This window comes from Theropithecus gelada, chromosome 18, assembly GCF_003255815.1.
Source record: "Theropithecus gelada isolate Dixy chromosome 18, Tgel_1.0, whole genome shotgun sequence".
NCBI classification, from domain to species: domain Eukaryota; kingdom Metazoa; phylum Chordata; class Mammalia; order Primates; family Cercopithecidae; genus Theropithecus; species Theropithecus gelada.
Window position 1 is genome coordinate 68500353 of NC_037686.1, and position 16966 is coordinate 68517318.

The following is a 16966-nucleotide window of genomic DNA, read 5'->3' on the forward strand; positions in this document are numbered from 1 at the left end:
CACATTTTAATTTTTTCCTTTTATTATTTGAACATACAGTAAGATAGAGTTGCAGTGGGCATTCTTACCTTATTCCTGACTCTTTAATGTTATTATTTCTAATGTTTCCCACTGAGATTATGTTAGATTTCTTTTAGCTACCATATATCAATGACAAGATGAGATGATCTCTTCAAGTTTGTATAGATAATTATCTTTGAATCTAGAATTATATTTTGTCAAAACCATATATGCATATATGTATGTCTATACCTATATCTATCTATAGACAGAAACAGAGAAAGAAGACAGACATTTATCTCTTCAATTCCCTATATATGTTATGGTAGTGACCAAAAACTGACAATTTAAAACAATGTTGACCCTTTCTTGGTTTTTGGGGAACCTACTTATTCACAATGCATTATTCATTTAGTATATACTAAGTTCAATTTTTAATATTTTAATTTTTACATTTATATTTATAAAGGAAAGTGAGGGGCCTCAAATTTTATTTGCTTAATATATCCTTGTCAAATTTCCATATCAAGATATCTAGACCAGTGTAATGAGTTGTGTTTCTTTTTTCTTTTTTGCCATTCTTGCACATTTTATATAACATAAGAATGATCTCTCAAATAACATTTGCTATAATTTACTAATCTCGACATCTGAGTCTGTTTTAAAAGGTAAATCTTCAGTTTTTATTTAATTTTTATTTAATTTTTCTCTTCAAGTTTTGTACAATACTACATTTTTGTCAAATTTTATAATTTATCTCTTGAAAACAATTTTTATAGTCAGATTGGTATAGAGCTAAGTCACGTATTTTAATCTACCATGCTCTGTGCCTATTTCCCTTTTCTCCTCATTGTTCTTTTTCTTTTTCTTTTTCTTTTTTTTTTTTTTTTTTTTTTGAGATGGAGTTGCTGCTCTTGTTGCCCAGGCTGGAGTGCAATGGCAAAATCTTGGCTTACCACACCCTCCACCTTTCTGGTTCAAGCAATTCTCCTGCCTCAGCCTACTGAATAGTGGGGACTGTAGGCATGCACTACCACACCGAGTTAATTTTGTATTTGTACTAGAGATGGGGTTTCTGCACATTGGTTAGGCTGGTCTCGAACTCCTAACCTCAGGTGATCTGCCCACCTCAGCCTCCTAAAGTGCTGGGATTACAGGCATGAGCCACCACACCTGGACTCCTCATTGTTCTTCATTGATGACTTCCGTCATTTTTTGATACTATTGTAATTGAATTATTCTTTTTATTGGGTTTTAAACAAAACTTTTAATCTTTTTGAACAATTTTACTTTTTGTATGCTACTTTATTAAACCAGCTTTAATCTGAATTTTTCTCTTTTTAAAAAATGTATTTCATTTATTTAAGTTTAAAGACTTGCTAGGTATTTCCTTATTTTAGTAATTCAAGGCTATTTTTCCCTCTACATTTGGCTTTTTCCTTTTCTTTCCTTTTTTTTTTTTTGGTTTGCCTTTCACAGATCTTCATTAGTGCTCCTCTTATTATTCATTTCTGATCTGTAGTCTTTTCAGTAATTTTTTGAAATTAGTATTTTACTTGCTAGGTGATTACATTTTAGATTTATAAAATCAAGCCTTTTGTTTTATAAATGTTATTCTAAATTTTATAGCATTGTTGTTTTTGTTTTCTTTAGTTTATCTTCTAATATTGTTGAATTGAGTATCTCTTTTTTATGTCAAACTTTTTAAGTATCTGATGACCTGGAGAAATGTTGCATCTTTGCATTTGAGGTTGTCAATTTGTTTATCAGTTCTCAGAAGCTGTTGGCACAGGATGCATTTGAAAGGAGGCACGGTGCAGAGTCAGTCTCCTGAGGGGCTGGGAGAGAGGGAGGATTGCAAATGGCTGCTGCATGGTCAACTCTCAGGTCTGAAATGGCTGCTGCATGACTGAATCTCGGATCTTAAATGGCTGCTGCATGGCCGACTCACTGAATGGTTGTTTCCTTACAAATAGTCTCCTTATTAGTCATCCTGGTCTCCTCCTACTTCTCTCAAGTATAGAACACCCTTGGGACCTCTTCCACCTTATACATAGTCCTACCTTTTAAGGGGTTGTGTATTATTTCATTAATGGGAAACCTAACTGTTATTTATCTTCAAAGACTCTTTGTGGTCTCTGGTCCTCTGAAGACTCCACATATATAGTGCAATTATGTATGTGTGTGTATGTGTGCATATATACACACATACATCTTCTGTATTTTCTATAGGTATTTGATCAAGAAAGAAAGGCTACTCTATATATTCAACTAGCCATCATATATCAGAACAACAGACTGTGTGAAACCATAGCACATAGCCTAAGTGCGTATGTTGGACATGAGAAAAGATCTCAAATCAATCATCTTTGTCTCTCCCTGAAAAAACTAGACAAATAAAAGCAAAATAAACCCAAAGCAACAAGAAGGAGAGAAATGATAAAGATCAAAGTGGAATTTAATGAACTTTAAAATCAGGCCGGGCGCGGTGGCTCAAGCCTGTAATCCCAGCACTTTGGGAGGCCGAGACGGGTGGATCACGAGTTCAGGAGATCGAGACCATCCTGGCTAACACGGTGAAACCCCGTCTCTACTAAAATACAAAAAAAATTAGTCGGGCGAGGTGGCGGGCGCCTGTAGTCCCACCTACTCGGAAGGCTGAGGCAGGAGAATGGCGTGAACCCAGGACGCGGGGCTTGCAGTGAGCTGAGATCCGGCCACTGCACTCCAGCCTGGGCAACAGAGCCAGACTCCATCTCAAAAAAAAAAAAAAAAAAAAAAAGAAATGGACCAACTCCTTGAAAATCAAAAACTACCCAAACACCATCAATAAGAAATAAATAATATGAAGAGCCCTATAACCTCAACCAAGTCGTTGTAAGTCAATATCAACAGTGATAAATGATGTTGACAGTATGTAGCCTTGAAATGATGTGGTCTTCCTCTCCAAAAGGCACGTCTGCAGTGCAATCATGGTAAGAACATCAAAGAAACCCAAATTGAGGTGTTGGATCATGGAAGCTGGTTGGAGAAAGCCTAGATCTTCTTCTGTGGCTACCTGAATATGCGTCCCAAGAACTTCCACTTTCAGTTGTTCCCAGCAACAGTGCAAGGTGGACCTGCTTGTTCTGCACCTCACTAGGTGTCTGTCCAGTGAGTGACAATCTGTCTCCTCACCTTTCAGGAACCCTCAAGTTCAATGAAGTAGTCTCTTAAACCTCTCATGAGTTTCTAGGGATAAAGAAAGACACTTGCCTTCTCCACTGTGAGGATGTGGCTGCCTCTCACTGAAAGTGCTGCAGCCCCAAGACTGCTTTGTAAACTCTTCTCCCAAGTCTTCCACTGGGACTGGGGAGGTGGGGCCTGGTGGGAATAGGGCTCCTTCTCCCACTTCTTAATAAATTCTGTGGAGATGTAAGTGGGACTTGTTGATAGCTTTTTAGAATTTGAGGAAAATGGGCACCTTGGCTTTAGCCTTGCATCTCAGCTGCAATTTCAGGACAACAAAGAAAGTCCCAATTAACATTCCACTGCACTTAAATTTTAATTATATGTGCTGCTACTGGCTTTAGCTACCAATTATGATTCCATGCTTTTACCTGTAATACGACCTTAACCTGCACAACTAGACTTATGTATTAGTCTTCTCAGACTTCCATTAAACACACACACACACACACACACACACACACACAAGCAGGTGGGGCTTAAACAACAGAAGTTTATGTTCTCACACATCTGGAGGCCAGATGTTCCAGACTACGGTCCAACAGGGTCAGTGCCTGATGGGTTCTCTTCCTGGCTCGCAGACGCACCCTCGTCACTATGTCCTCACATGGCCTTTCCTTGGGGTGGGCATAGGGGCAGGAGCCTTTAGTGTCTCTTCTTCTAAAAACACGAATCCAACAGGACCAAGGCCCAGCCCTTATGACCTTCTTTAATCTTAATTACTTCTTTAATGGCTGGAGACCGTATCTTCAAACACAGCCACTAACAAGCAGGCCACAACAACCTGTTTCATAACTTGGTGGCCACATCTCTACTCTGTCTCCACTATCATTTCTGGACCCTGGATTCCAAAGATTTTGATCTTCACTATGTCATGCAAGCTTCCCACAGCAGCTGCATCCAGAGTTGGTGCTCAAATGTTATTAAAAGGGCTGATAATGCATTTGTCAATGTTCTTCCTGTTGCACTGGGAAAAGGTGCCATTGACTATTTGACTTCAAGCTATTTATGGTGGTGACACCCAATATGAAACTGCAGCATATTTCCCAAAGAGATGACTTTACAGCAATTAGGCTAAAAATTTAAGCAAGGTTTTTTCTGTAAAATCAGTCTTTCAATTAGCAATATTAACTAATAAAGTTTACATTTTTAAAAATTCTGTTTGCCAATGAGTATCATTAAAGATACCACACAGTTTTGTCTGTTATTTACAATGCTTTCATTAGCCATCTCAAGAGTTGAGGTGAATATTTTTGACTCACTCAATTTCTCACTTCTGAAGTGGTTCACATGAGAAGGTGCATTGTGTGACTGTGGGAAAACTTCTTATTTTTAAAAATTCTAGTGTGACTTTTTTTCTCTTCTTTTTGTCTTGAGCACCATAGGAGAGCAAAGATATAATACTGATAATAAGATAGGAGAAAACCTCACGATAGGACTACATAATGCAACCATTTTTTTTCATTCTTTCTTATCATCTTACTGAATTTTCCCAAGTTGCTGATATTTACATAGACAAAACATAGTAAATAAAATTGTGTATTGTTTTACATTATATCATTTTATAAGCATTTTGCCTGAGTCCCTTATCGTGGTCACCAATGTTTTCAATATTTCATTAACTGATTATTTCTCATTTTCCAATATTTCCATTGCTTCCCATTTTTACTTATTGTAAATAGTACTGCAGTGAACATCTTTATGATATGGAACCATATTTCTTCTTTTTTCAGATTACTCCAATTATTATGGATCATCAGGTAAATTCCTCCAAATGGAATCACTACGTCAAAATTCTGAAGTATCCCATGGTTCCTAATGTACAGGAAAAAATATTTTCTAAAACAGTGTGTCTCTATTCTGGCATTTCACAACAACTCAACGTTTCTTGCTAATTATTTATAGATGAAAATGGAACTCTTTCATTAATTCTTGAGCTACTAGAAGTTGGTTCTCAGCTGGCTTACTTCGCTTCTCCTTCCTCTGTATGACTTGTGTCCTCATTTCATTCCTGATTTTTCTACCAGAGGCTTCTTATTTTTAGAAATCAATTTATATAAGAATAATGTTAATTTATGGCTACATTTGCTTCCTCCCATATTTCTTTTTATTTCAGTTATTGATTTTGAGTCCACAGAGAAATTTCTCTAACAAATTACCTGTTCCTTATGGGGGATGAAACCGCTACCTTTGTCCTGATCACAGAGACAGTCAACTGACTTCTGTAATGTCAGTGTATACGTGAGAGCTACAGCATAACATGGATAGACCTGCTGGTGTCACAGTTGTGTTTTCAGCACCCCCAGATCTGTGCAGTTTCCCAAAGTGCATCATTAGCCACTAAGCTGACCCATCAGAAGCCTTCTGCTCTCCTCCACATATTTAGCTGACTGCAGAATTTTTTTTTTTTCACTTTATGTAAACATACAACACAAATCCAAAATCCCTTAATAGAACACATGCAATACAGTAAATTACGGTTTGGAATCCAATCTCAGCTTTTAAATTGTATCAATGCAGTACAATTCTCAACCTTAGCATAGGGTGAATGATGTGTTTTGGGCAACATATAAGCCATTGAGAACCATTCATTCATTGTATTGCCACTTTCTTCCTGAACCCTGCAATGTAACATAAACTTCTCAGTAATGAATTCAAGTGGGGACTATTAGTGACTCTACAATATTTAGAAGGCAAACCACTCTCTTTCAATAGAGAGGCTGTAGAGGAGGTTTGATACATAAGCCCCTGTGTTCTCCTTCTCACCTGTCCAGTCCTCTCAGGCAGCTTATGTACAGTGGTATATTGCCTGTGATGTCAAACTAGTAAGTTCATATATTTTTTTCTGTGTATCCCACAATTTAACCCTGATACACATATATTTACTTTGTCTTTTTGCACCTTTGCCACACATCCAAGTTTTTTTTATCATTTACATTATTTAAAATAATTTTCTGAAATATTCAAATATTTTGATCAAAAGAAAAAACATTTTATGACATTCCTTGTTGTTCTTACCATGTTATGCCAAATCTTTATGGTACTGCATACTAAATCAAGGGATGAAAAGCATAAATCCTCTATGTGCTGTAGAGAAAAACATCTAAATGGCTGAATCAATCTGTCTCTTTTCACATGCATGTTTAGGCTACATACAATTACAGACTGAGGTTTGCAATTGGCCTGCATCGATAAGCATCTGATATCTGGTTATTGATTGGACAAGAGAAAAACATTACGCAGAGCAACCTCGGCAAACTCCTACATGTAAAGACAAGTTGGTACCTCTTTCTGGTTCAATATTTTATCCAAGTGCCCACTCCAAACATCCACAGGGTAGTCCAATAAGCACCTAAGCCTGATCCAAACTCTTGTCTCAAAACTTGCTTCTTCCCCTGCAGTCTTCTTCCAGATAAATTGCAAGACATTCACACTGTTGCTGCAGCCGAAATCCCGGACATCAGACGTGACTCCTCTCTCCACCAGCCTTCATCCAAGTTGTCAGCAAATCCTGTTGGTGCCATCTTCTATTCCAAACATACCATCACTCGTTCCATCATCCAAGCCTCCTTCGTCTCTTGCCCCAGGGTCACACAAGTGTCCCTGCACCCTACTCTTCTCTCCCTCTATCGCCCATTTATCGACCGTGCAGCAGCCAGAGTGATCCTTTCAAAACTAAAAACAGAGTCCTTCATCATTTTACATTCTTTATACTTTTTCCCTAATCTTCATGTCTTCCTTTCAAAACAAAGACATTTTGAATAGTGTAAGGTTAGCTTAGCCAGCCCAAGCCTGGGCTCTATTCTCACCGCCTCCTTCTTGCTCACGCTTTTCCTGCTGCACTGCCTGTCTCGGGAGTTTGTGAACACAGCACACTCGCTCCTACCCAGGGCTCTGGGTTAGCTGCTCCCAGATATTCCCACCGCTCATTCTCTTAGCTTAGTTTAGATCTATGAGCAAATATCACTGCCTCAATGAGACTTTTCCTGATTATCCAATAAAAAAATTCAACCCCTCTAATTCTTACTCGGCTTTATTTTTTCTTTCTGACACTTATCTGATATTAGAATATATGTTTGTCTCCCTCGCCAAAATGTACACTCCAGAAAGGTGGAGAATTTGCCCGTTGCTGTATCCTCAGTGGCTAGGACAGATCTCAGCATATGGCACAGGCTTGATAAGTGTTTGTTGAATAAATGAACTATACATATAATTAATCTTATTCAAATAACATTGATATTTTATGCTTCTAGCTGTTATCCTGTTGTAATAAGACTTGCTTGTTCTTACCCCAATTTGTAAAACGTGACTGATTCTCCTTTTCTGCTGTGTAATCCTTATCTATGTTTTCCCAGTAGATGAGATGCCCCACTATGTGGGAACTCTCAGGATAAATTTAGGGTAAACTGATCAGTGTTGCAGATTCAAATTGGGATAGCTGAGTTTCTTAAGTGGGAAGAATTGGGTGATTTTAGTTATTCTGTTCTTGTCCCCACTTCGGTCCTCTGTGGTTGGTCCATTTGGTAGAATGCTCATTAAAATGGTTATCAAGTGTTCTCTATTTCAGCCTAAGGATGCCTTCTGTTGAATTTTAAAGGCAAATTAAAGAGGCAACATTTCCCCTTCTATAATCACCAAGTAAAGTTGCTTTGGCTTTCACTTACTGAAAAGAAACAGAACTCCATTTGTTTCTTATTAAACAGACGTGAAGATCGTCCCTTGAGTTCTAATATGAATAAAATCAGTGTTGTTATTTGTTTGAAAGGTAGTCATTGAAAGAAGATTCTGTTGCTATTACCAATAAGTTTGTGTCTCTGGAAGCATGGATAGATTAAAAATCAAAACCCAATAAGAGAGGGTGAGCCCTAGAAAGTATTACCTGGTCTTCTTGCTTTCAACAAAGCAGGACTTTGTCTTTGATTACTAGCAGCAATACAAGCTTTGTAATTCTAGTAATATCCTCTATTTTTCCATAGCACCAGTCCAGGCACAATTTTACAGGGTATTGCCATGTTATTAGTAGAGAGGTGAGCTCATTAGGCTATCTTAGCCCCTTTTGTCTGGATAAGATTCTGCCACTTGTTACTAGAAGTTAAATGTTACCAACAAATGGTAAACATGTCACCTTTCTTCTGAGCAGCATCTCTCAATTAGTAGGGTCACAGCAAAATTTTTTGTGTCAATCGATGTATGCTATATTTCCCATATGCTTCCTTCCTCATTAACAGAGTATATGAGACCAGCAACCCTCACTGCATTAGTAAGTCTGTTCTTGTATTGCTATAAAGAAAGACCTGAGAGTGAGTAATTTATAAAGAAAAGAGGTTTAATTGGCTCACAGTTTCACAGTCTGTACAGGAAGCATGATGCTGTCATCTGCTCAGCTTCCAGGGAGGCCTCTGGAAGCTTCCCATCATGGCAGAAGGTGAAGGGGGAGCAGGAGCAAGAGACAGAAGGGAGGAGGTGCCTCACACTGTCAAACAACCAGATCTTGTGAGCGCTCACTCCCTGTCGTGAGAGCAGCACCAAGCGAAGGTGCTAACCCACTCATGAGAAACCACCCCCATGATCCAACCACCTCCCACCAGGTCCTACCTCAACACTGGGAATTACAATTCAACATGAGATTTGGGTGGGAACACAGATGGAACCCGTATAACTCACCCAACCCCTAGATCCCTTACAAATACATCAGCTTAAGTGGTTCTGTCATTTCTCATGAGGCAAATCTATTACTAACTCTCCACACTGACTGTTCTCTCACTTGTTCATGTACAACTTGGGTCATGACCAAATACTGGAGGTGAGGTGTAGAGAATACGATTCCACCATCCATGTTCCTTACCACAAGTAAGGGAACAATAAATGCTCCCAAGTGTTTTTTGAAACTGAAGTCAAGTAAGAAAGAGCTAATGCCATCTTCCCAGTCTCAAAAGTTCATTGTTTCAGGGTCATTTTTGGGCACTTTTCTGTATCCTCTATATTTATTACGTGCCATATTCTTAATTTTTCTATATGTTTGTATAAATATTTTATCTCTCCATCTTGTGATGTATTTGAGACTGAATGAGGGAGGCCTGAGGCAGATTTCTACCTCTTCCTCTCACTAGTAATAGCCATCCATTCATCCATCCATCCGTCCATCCATCCATCCTTCTGTCCATCTGTCCATCTGTCCGTCCATCTATCCGTCCGTCTGTCCATCCATCCATCCATCCATCCATCTGTCCATCCATCCATCTCTTCAACAAATACATATCAGTCGGTTCCTATGCAAAAAGTACTATGTTACAAGCTTGGGGTAAAGGAATGCACAAATGAACATAGTCCCTATCCTCATGAAAGTGTGTAAAAATTATCTGGCTCTGTGGAGATGACAGTGCCATAGAATATTTCTAAATGGTCACTTAATCAATGTTGGTAAAATACTTAACACAGCAACTAAGATATTACAGAAAATTAAAAAAATAATTATTCAGTGCTCAGATAATTACTTTTAATTTTTCTTCTTTTAAAAGCAAATAATTTCATGATATGGCATTATTGCTGTGTACAATTTTAGCAGCATTTCACACTTTTTAATAGATGCTAAACTGTTCTCTCTCTTATATTTACTAGATTTTGCCTTCAACATTGGTGCCAATAATTTTGTTCAACTTTACTGTGCCTATCCTTGTCATCCTCCTTCCATTTCACCCATTTATGTTGATATAACTTTACCTTTTAGACCCATCTTACTTACTTGTTTTCCCCCAATGTATGATTTGCTTTTTAATATCAATTTAATTTTTGGATTTTATTTCATAGCCATATTTCATTACAAGTATTCCAAATTAATTTTAATTTATGTGTAGTATTCTTTCTCACAAATAATGCCAAATTAAATGTATCATCTTCCATCTATTATTGTAAGGTTGGATGGTTCTCTTTTTTCAGTATTTTGGCATTCTATTTATCTTATTTTCTTTATCTTCTATATTTTCAAGTTTGCTGCCCCATCATGGATTTGATTTGCTTTTCTAATTTTATACCCAGTTGCATCCCTGACTTTCTATTTTTCCTTTCTCCAACTTAGTTCCATTTTTCTTTACTATTTCCATATGTGCATGCTTCTTTTTGAGATACGAAGCATATGTCTTCTAAATTTTCACCTTTTTTTTTTTTTTGGTAGAACATCATTTTTAGTAATATACGTTCTTTTTCTTATTCCTCTGTTCCTTCTGGGAAGTTTTCCATTTCATAGGTCCATGTATTCATTTTTTTCCTGTTAAATATTCTTGAGCATGACAGATACACTTAGGCATGTGCCAGCAAACAATCTGGGCTTCATGCACATCTCCCCTCCCATGTTCCACCTGGGTCTTAGGTTAATACAATGATCCCTTTCTTAATATACAGTGGCAAGTACGAGATTGCTAAAGGAGACTGCATATCCCCTTACTCTGCCTGTGGCATTCCCGAACCACATTAGGGAGTTGTGCATTTGTCTTGGGAGACTGGAAGCATGTCTTGATCACAGGGCGGCACAGAATGCCACGGCACTCCTCCTGATCTGGGCTTCCATCACAGTTCCTTCCCTTAGACTAAGAAGCAAACCTAGTGGATGGATTTTCACCTACCTTTCCTACTGACTTTTCATATGCTATTTAAAAACATGTAGTTGAGGAGAGCTTTGGAGAGTTCAAATCACCGAGGTATATGAGCTTTTTATTTTTTTATTTTTTCTAAATTCTTAATTCTTCATGGTTACCTTTAGTTTCACAATTAGTCTATACCAAGTTTCATTTTCTTCATTTGCTATCCATCAACATTTTCTCTCTTAGCCTTAGATTCTACCCTTTCATTCTTTGATATTCATTTACTATGAGTATCTAGATGTATATTACTCTACATCAAAACTCCAAATGATGATTAGTCATTTAAGACACAATATATACTGTAAACTAGAGATGCCTGTCTTAAATATACAAAATTCTAGGACCAATGGCAAGCAGACCTCAATCTGACTTAGGCAACTGCAGTTATAATCAACTGAAGTGTTCATCAAGAAAATACAACTTAGTACGGTCGTCTTCCAAGTGTCCTGGGGCCAGTGATCCTCCATCACACCAAAGTCATTCAGAATTCTGGAGCAATGATGTTGATAATGAAATCTATGGAAGGTGCCCGTCTTTTGATGATCCTTATGTCTCTTTTCGTTGATTGCTGTGGTTGATAATGTAAAGGAAAATTGACTGATATCAATTATAAATGGACTTGGCCAGTTTACTTTATGAACTTTCTCTTTATATGAGTCTAATAAGAACTGAAATGGCCCAAAGTCAGGTCTCATAAAATAGGTGATGGACAGTGGAAGAGGAAAGGGAAAAAAAGGACTTTTGCAGAGATGACTGGTTTCTAATTTCCTAAATGCATTCTCTGCTTGTATGGTCAGACAAATCAGATGCGACCTGCTGAAATCCAGTGGTTGTCCAGCAAAGGCATTTAGAATGGCCAAAAATGGTATAAACAGCTAACAATCTAATAGTTTTGTTTGACGTGAATATCCTAGTGACCCTTAGTAAGTGGTGCCCGATCCAGGGCAAAGACGGGTGGGTGGTTTGAATAAGATTGGTTAAATTATACTGGAGATGTCTAGGACCTGCTGGAAGCACCTCCCTGATACATTCCACATCTCCTGATGAGACTCTGCAAGTGTCTAAGAAACGTTGCATTTGTTTGTAATTCTAGCAAGAATATTGTCATGAACAATACTTTTTAAAAGGTAGGAACATTGGATTTTTCTCTTCCTTTAGTGTCATCTCATTTCTAATCATTCTGAGCCCTGGCCATGATTTACGAGTGATTTAGGTCTATGTTGGCCAAGCTGTTGTGTGAAACAATATTGCAGGAAATGAGAGGGGCTACCTCGTATCCCTCCTCCTTAAAGTTACCCCACACATGTGAAAAATGGGGACTTTCAGGAAACCCATTTAATTACCAGTATTTTCCATTACCTTAAAGCATGTCACCTCTTTTAATTTTTTTTCCCCATGGCAAAATTTCAGCATCTTACAAAGATTGGTCCTTGGAACAACTGTTTGCAAACATTGCTTGAGATTATTTGCATCTCTTCTCTGATTGGCTGACAAATGCAAGTAGCTGCAGTGACAAACAGACTTCTTATTGTGACAGATGGGCCACGGTTATTTCCATTTTAGTCTGTTTTGTTTAGAATTTATGTTGACAAAAAGAAAAAAAAAGAAAAAGGAAAGAAAAGATTTCCTGGAAACGGGGAGGTGTTTGTTGTGTTTCACAAGATGCCTGAAAGGCACAAGATTTCCTTCAACTTCAATCGTCGGAGGATAACACTGCCTGGGGGGCCGCAGAGCCGCAGTCTGGCACCGTGCAATGCAAATCAGCCTGGAGACTGACAAAGAAGAGACAGAAAATTGATATTCCACTAGTTTTGAAAAAGCCCAAAGTAATATTTACAAATAAGATTTTTGATGATGCCAAGAGGAAGATAGTTTTTTTTAATAAAACAGAAAACCGTAAATTCTCCTACCAGCAAACAAATGCAGTTCTCACAATGTGACTATTTTCAGCAGTCTTTTTTGGTGAATGCGCCCACTGCTCATTTGTGAAGGAAACACATATGGACCCATTAACTTGTGATATGGGATTTCTAGGTTAAATTGGGATTGCCAATGGGAAAATCATTTCCAGGTTCAGTGGTTTAATTTTTGGTTGACAAGACTAAGTTTATTCAAAGCATAAATGAGGAGGAGGGGGAGCTACGGAAGAACAAGGCATATAAGTTAGCAAAGTGCCTTATGCTGCGCTCAATAAATTGTAGTTATTATTTGCAATTGTTATTTTTATTGCAAATACAAATTGCTACCCATTTTTTTTTCTATTTTTTTTCCTTATTGGATAATTTGTAATTGTTTATCTGCAATTTTTTAGAACTCCGTGTTTTTCTTTTCTTAGAGCTTAGGAAAGGTTTTACTGAAAATTTTTGATGTAGGTCCTTCTAAGGTTTAGGATATAAATATGAAAGTGCTTTTCCTTCACTTCTTTTGCAATTTTTAATTTACAAATTGCACAATCATGTTCTCTTGAGGTTCCAATCACTTCTGTATCACAACAATCATTTATTTTTTGCTGAATTAAATCCTTAGAAAAAGTTTCCCTCATTATTCTCCTAGTCTTTTCACCCCTCCAAAGTAATAAACTGTGAGCATAGCAAGTAAAAAATCTGTTTCTTTTTTAGCAGAGTGATATTTTTTTATCCAGTGTCGAGACAGGTGAAATTTGCTTTCATTCCCATGGCAAACCTTGCACAGTCCTGCTTTCTGCATTTCTTTTTTTTTTTTTTTTTTTTTTTTTTTTGAGACGGAGTCTCGTTCTGTCGCCCACGTTCCCCTCCTGGTGGAGAGGCTGACCTCATCCCCACGGCCTCTCAAGAGCTCCATCCTATCCTCTTCTCAAGTTTCTTCACCACCAGCTCATCTTTAACTTCTTCATTCTATCATGTTTAAAAAAAATAATGTTTGAAACTTTTTATTTTGAATCATTTAGAGAATCATATGCATTTTTTTCCAGAAATAATTTAGAGATCTTGTATACTTTTTACGTAGTTTCCCCCAGTGGTAATATCTTAACCAAACTATAGCACAATATCACGACCAGGAAATTGACATTTATTCAATTACGCCCTGCAGGCGTAATTCAGATTTCTTCCCCCACCCGCCTACAGGGCCCATAGTAAAACTTTGGGAATTCTTTCCCTCCATATTTTGAGTTTGAATTAGTACCTTCAAGAGGCTGGGATGAAAAATTAGGAAACAGAATAATACCCTATGATCAACGTCCTGGAAGGACTATGGCTGTGACCTAAGTAAGGGAAGTTTTGCTGTAAACGTCCCCTGCCAGAGTGGGCCTGGGAGGGTGCCCAATTCCCAGTACCTGGCTATGACCCAGGGCATCACTCACCTGCAGCCAGCAGGGGGCGCGCTGGGTGACGGTGGGGCCACCTGAGATAATGCTACCCTAGAGGTGGTACACTAGCTTCCTAACCCCAAGGCATAGCTTATTTCTGCAAGTTCCCAGCTGTTCTGAGCAATCCAAAACAACCATAGGCAACAAGTGTACTGGTTTTATCAGCAAAAGGGCAGGACTTGGAGCCCATCCTTCTAAGAGATCCCTGTCTTCATAAACTGTTGCTGTCTCAGCAGTGTCTCAGAGCTGGGTCTCTGAATACAAATGGTAACGTCTTCTATCAGCCCAGAGTTCACTGGTGACCTCTCCTCCCAGATAAATGCAGAGACCTCTGACTATCCTAGTTATTGAGAAGAAGCGGGTATTGCAGGGTAGGAACTAGGCACTTGTAAGTGTTGATGCGTGGAAATGCGGGGGACCTTGTGCTGGGCATCAGAGGAAGTGCAGAAATGAGCAGTGCTACACATTTGAGCTTCCTAGAAGCAGTCTGTTTGGGATGCACACAGTGGCGGTATTGAGATTCTACACATGACCTTGCATACGGGTACTATAACGAAACAATGTCCGAAACCACATGGGCTTGGGAATTACTCAAAACACTGGAAACAGTGGAAGAGGTGGTCATTGATTAGTTGTAGGGTTGCATCTAAATGATATAGTGGGATAATCTGAGACCAAGGGATGTGACTCTTATTTAGGGCAACTTGTGGGGCTGTGGAAGAGAAAACTTAGACTTAAAAAAATAGTCTTTTCCAAAATAGAACAGGCCCTGCATTTTGAGGCAACCGTCCATCAGATTCCATGGTTCCAGGCTGTGTTGCTGTAGCATTTCAAATTCAAAACAATTCAAAGGAATTTCCAGCTAGACCTCAGACACAGCACTCAGCACCAGGTGCCACAATGAGCTTACAGGGTTCTGTGAACACCTGGAACCTTCCAGCGCATATGCCCACTGTCTGTTCTGAAATGGCTAAGTTTTCCTCATGCTTGAACTGAGGCCTTGGTTACTACACTCTCGTGACCATGTCTGGAACAAATGTTTAAGGAAACAGCCCACCCCAAGACTCTTAGGATGGCATGGTTGAGAAGATGACCATTATGTAAGAAATTGTAGAGTGAATAATTTTGGAATTTTAGTTTTTCAACTTCAGCATCAAAGCGGAAGGGGATTGTATTTTTGGGATTTGTGTGTATGTGTGGTTTTTTTTTGTTTTTTTCCTGTGAATTTTGTAATGGAAGGTGGTCTACATTCAGGTCTGGGGCATTTGGTGGTGTTGTCACTGCTTCAACATCTCAGGAGTGGTTGGTGGAGAGTGCTATTGGTGGAGGGGGTGGTGTTTGTCCGTAGTTGGGTGGGGCCTGTCTGTGATAAGGCAGAAACAGGGTGGAAGATTCAGCAGAATATGGTTCAAAGCAGTGGTGGAAGAAAAATAAAGAATTCTATCATGTGTGTTCCATCCATCGGGATGCACCTTGTTACAACTGGGTCCGATCCCACCACAGTTGGGCCCCACCTGTCCTACTGCTAAGCCCTTCTCCCCTCTCCCTGTGCTCCTAGGACTTGCATGTGTACTCACAGGGTACTCCCACCATTACTCAGACCTCTGCTCATTTTATTTCCTTCCTCTCTTCCTCATTATATCCAATGGTGTTTGTGACCCTTTCTTTGTGGTCCAGCCAAAATGCTGTCTATTCTATCAAGCCTCTGTTGGTCTATTTGGGAAGCATCTCTCTCCTTTTAACTTCTGTGTCCGGTTATCTATACCATTCTTGTGGTACGTATCCCTTTATATATCCCATTGTCATTATTTGTTAAACTTAGTATCTTCTTTGCTAGAGAGAAATTCTTCAAAGTCAGGATATGTATCTATAGTATCTTTGCAGGTCATAATAACAATAGCAGATCTGTGAGATTTAAGTGCTTCCAGATAGTAAGGCACAAAAGCCCACTGTGGGTTACTCCAGTGATGTGATGCTGGTGAGAATGGACAAAGTGACACGGAAGAGCAGGAACCCCCCAGGCAGCCCCTCGGTGGAAGGGAAGGTGGTTGCCAGCAGCGGATCCAATGGCCCATGTGTGCCATGGTGCTGGGCTTGCATCTTTCCTCTGCCACACAAGCTGTCTTTGCAGCCCCTGGTGCCCCCTGGCTCCTGCTTCGTAAGGGACTTCTGCTTACCACCTGCCCTCTTTGTTCTCTTAGCACCTGTGTTTTCCTGTCATCTCCCTCCCTGTCTATGCTGCATGCCTCTTTCCCAAAGAGATGGCTGGAGCAATCCTCTTCTGATGAGAGCTCTCGCCTTGTCTCACTGGACCCATAAGCAAGAGCTGCTATGTCCATCCTCTTTAACAAAATGAGACCACAGCAATGAGGCCAAACCCACAATTATGTGATCCAAGCTTGGTTACCAGGGGTTACAGACACCTCCAAAAGTTACTATGGCCATAGCAGCTTTTTAATGTTTTCTCAGAAAGGAGTATTGTAATATTTCCTGGCCTAATTGTTACGATAGCATTTTGGGTATCTACTATGAACCAGGTATCATGCTAGATACATCCATACCAATCTCTCACTTAATACGACATTCTTACGGATCAGGTACATCTGGCACTATGACTTCCTCACAGAGAATAAGTAGCTTTTCTAGTCACCCAGTGGGTGGAGAAGGGCAAGCTCTAAGGTCACTGTCAGAGTAGCCTTACTTAGGAATGCAATTGATCCCTCTACATCTGAAGTTCATGCATTCCTGCATTGAT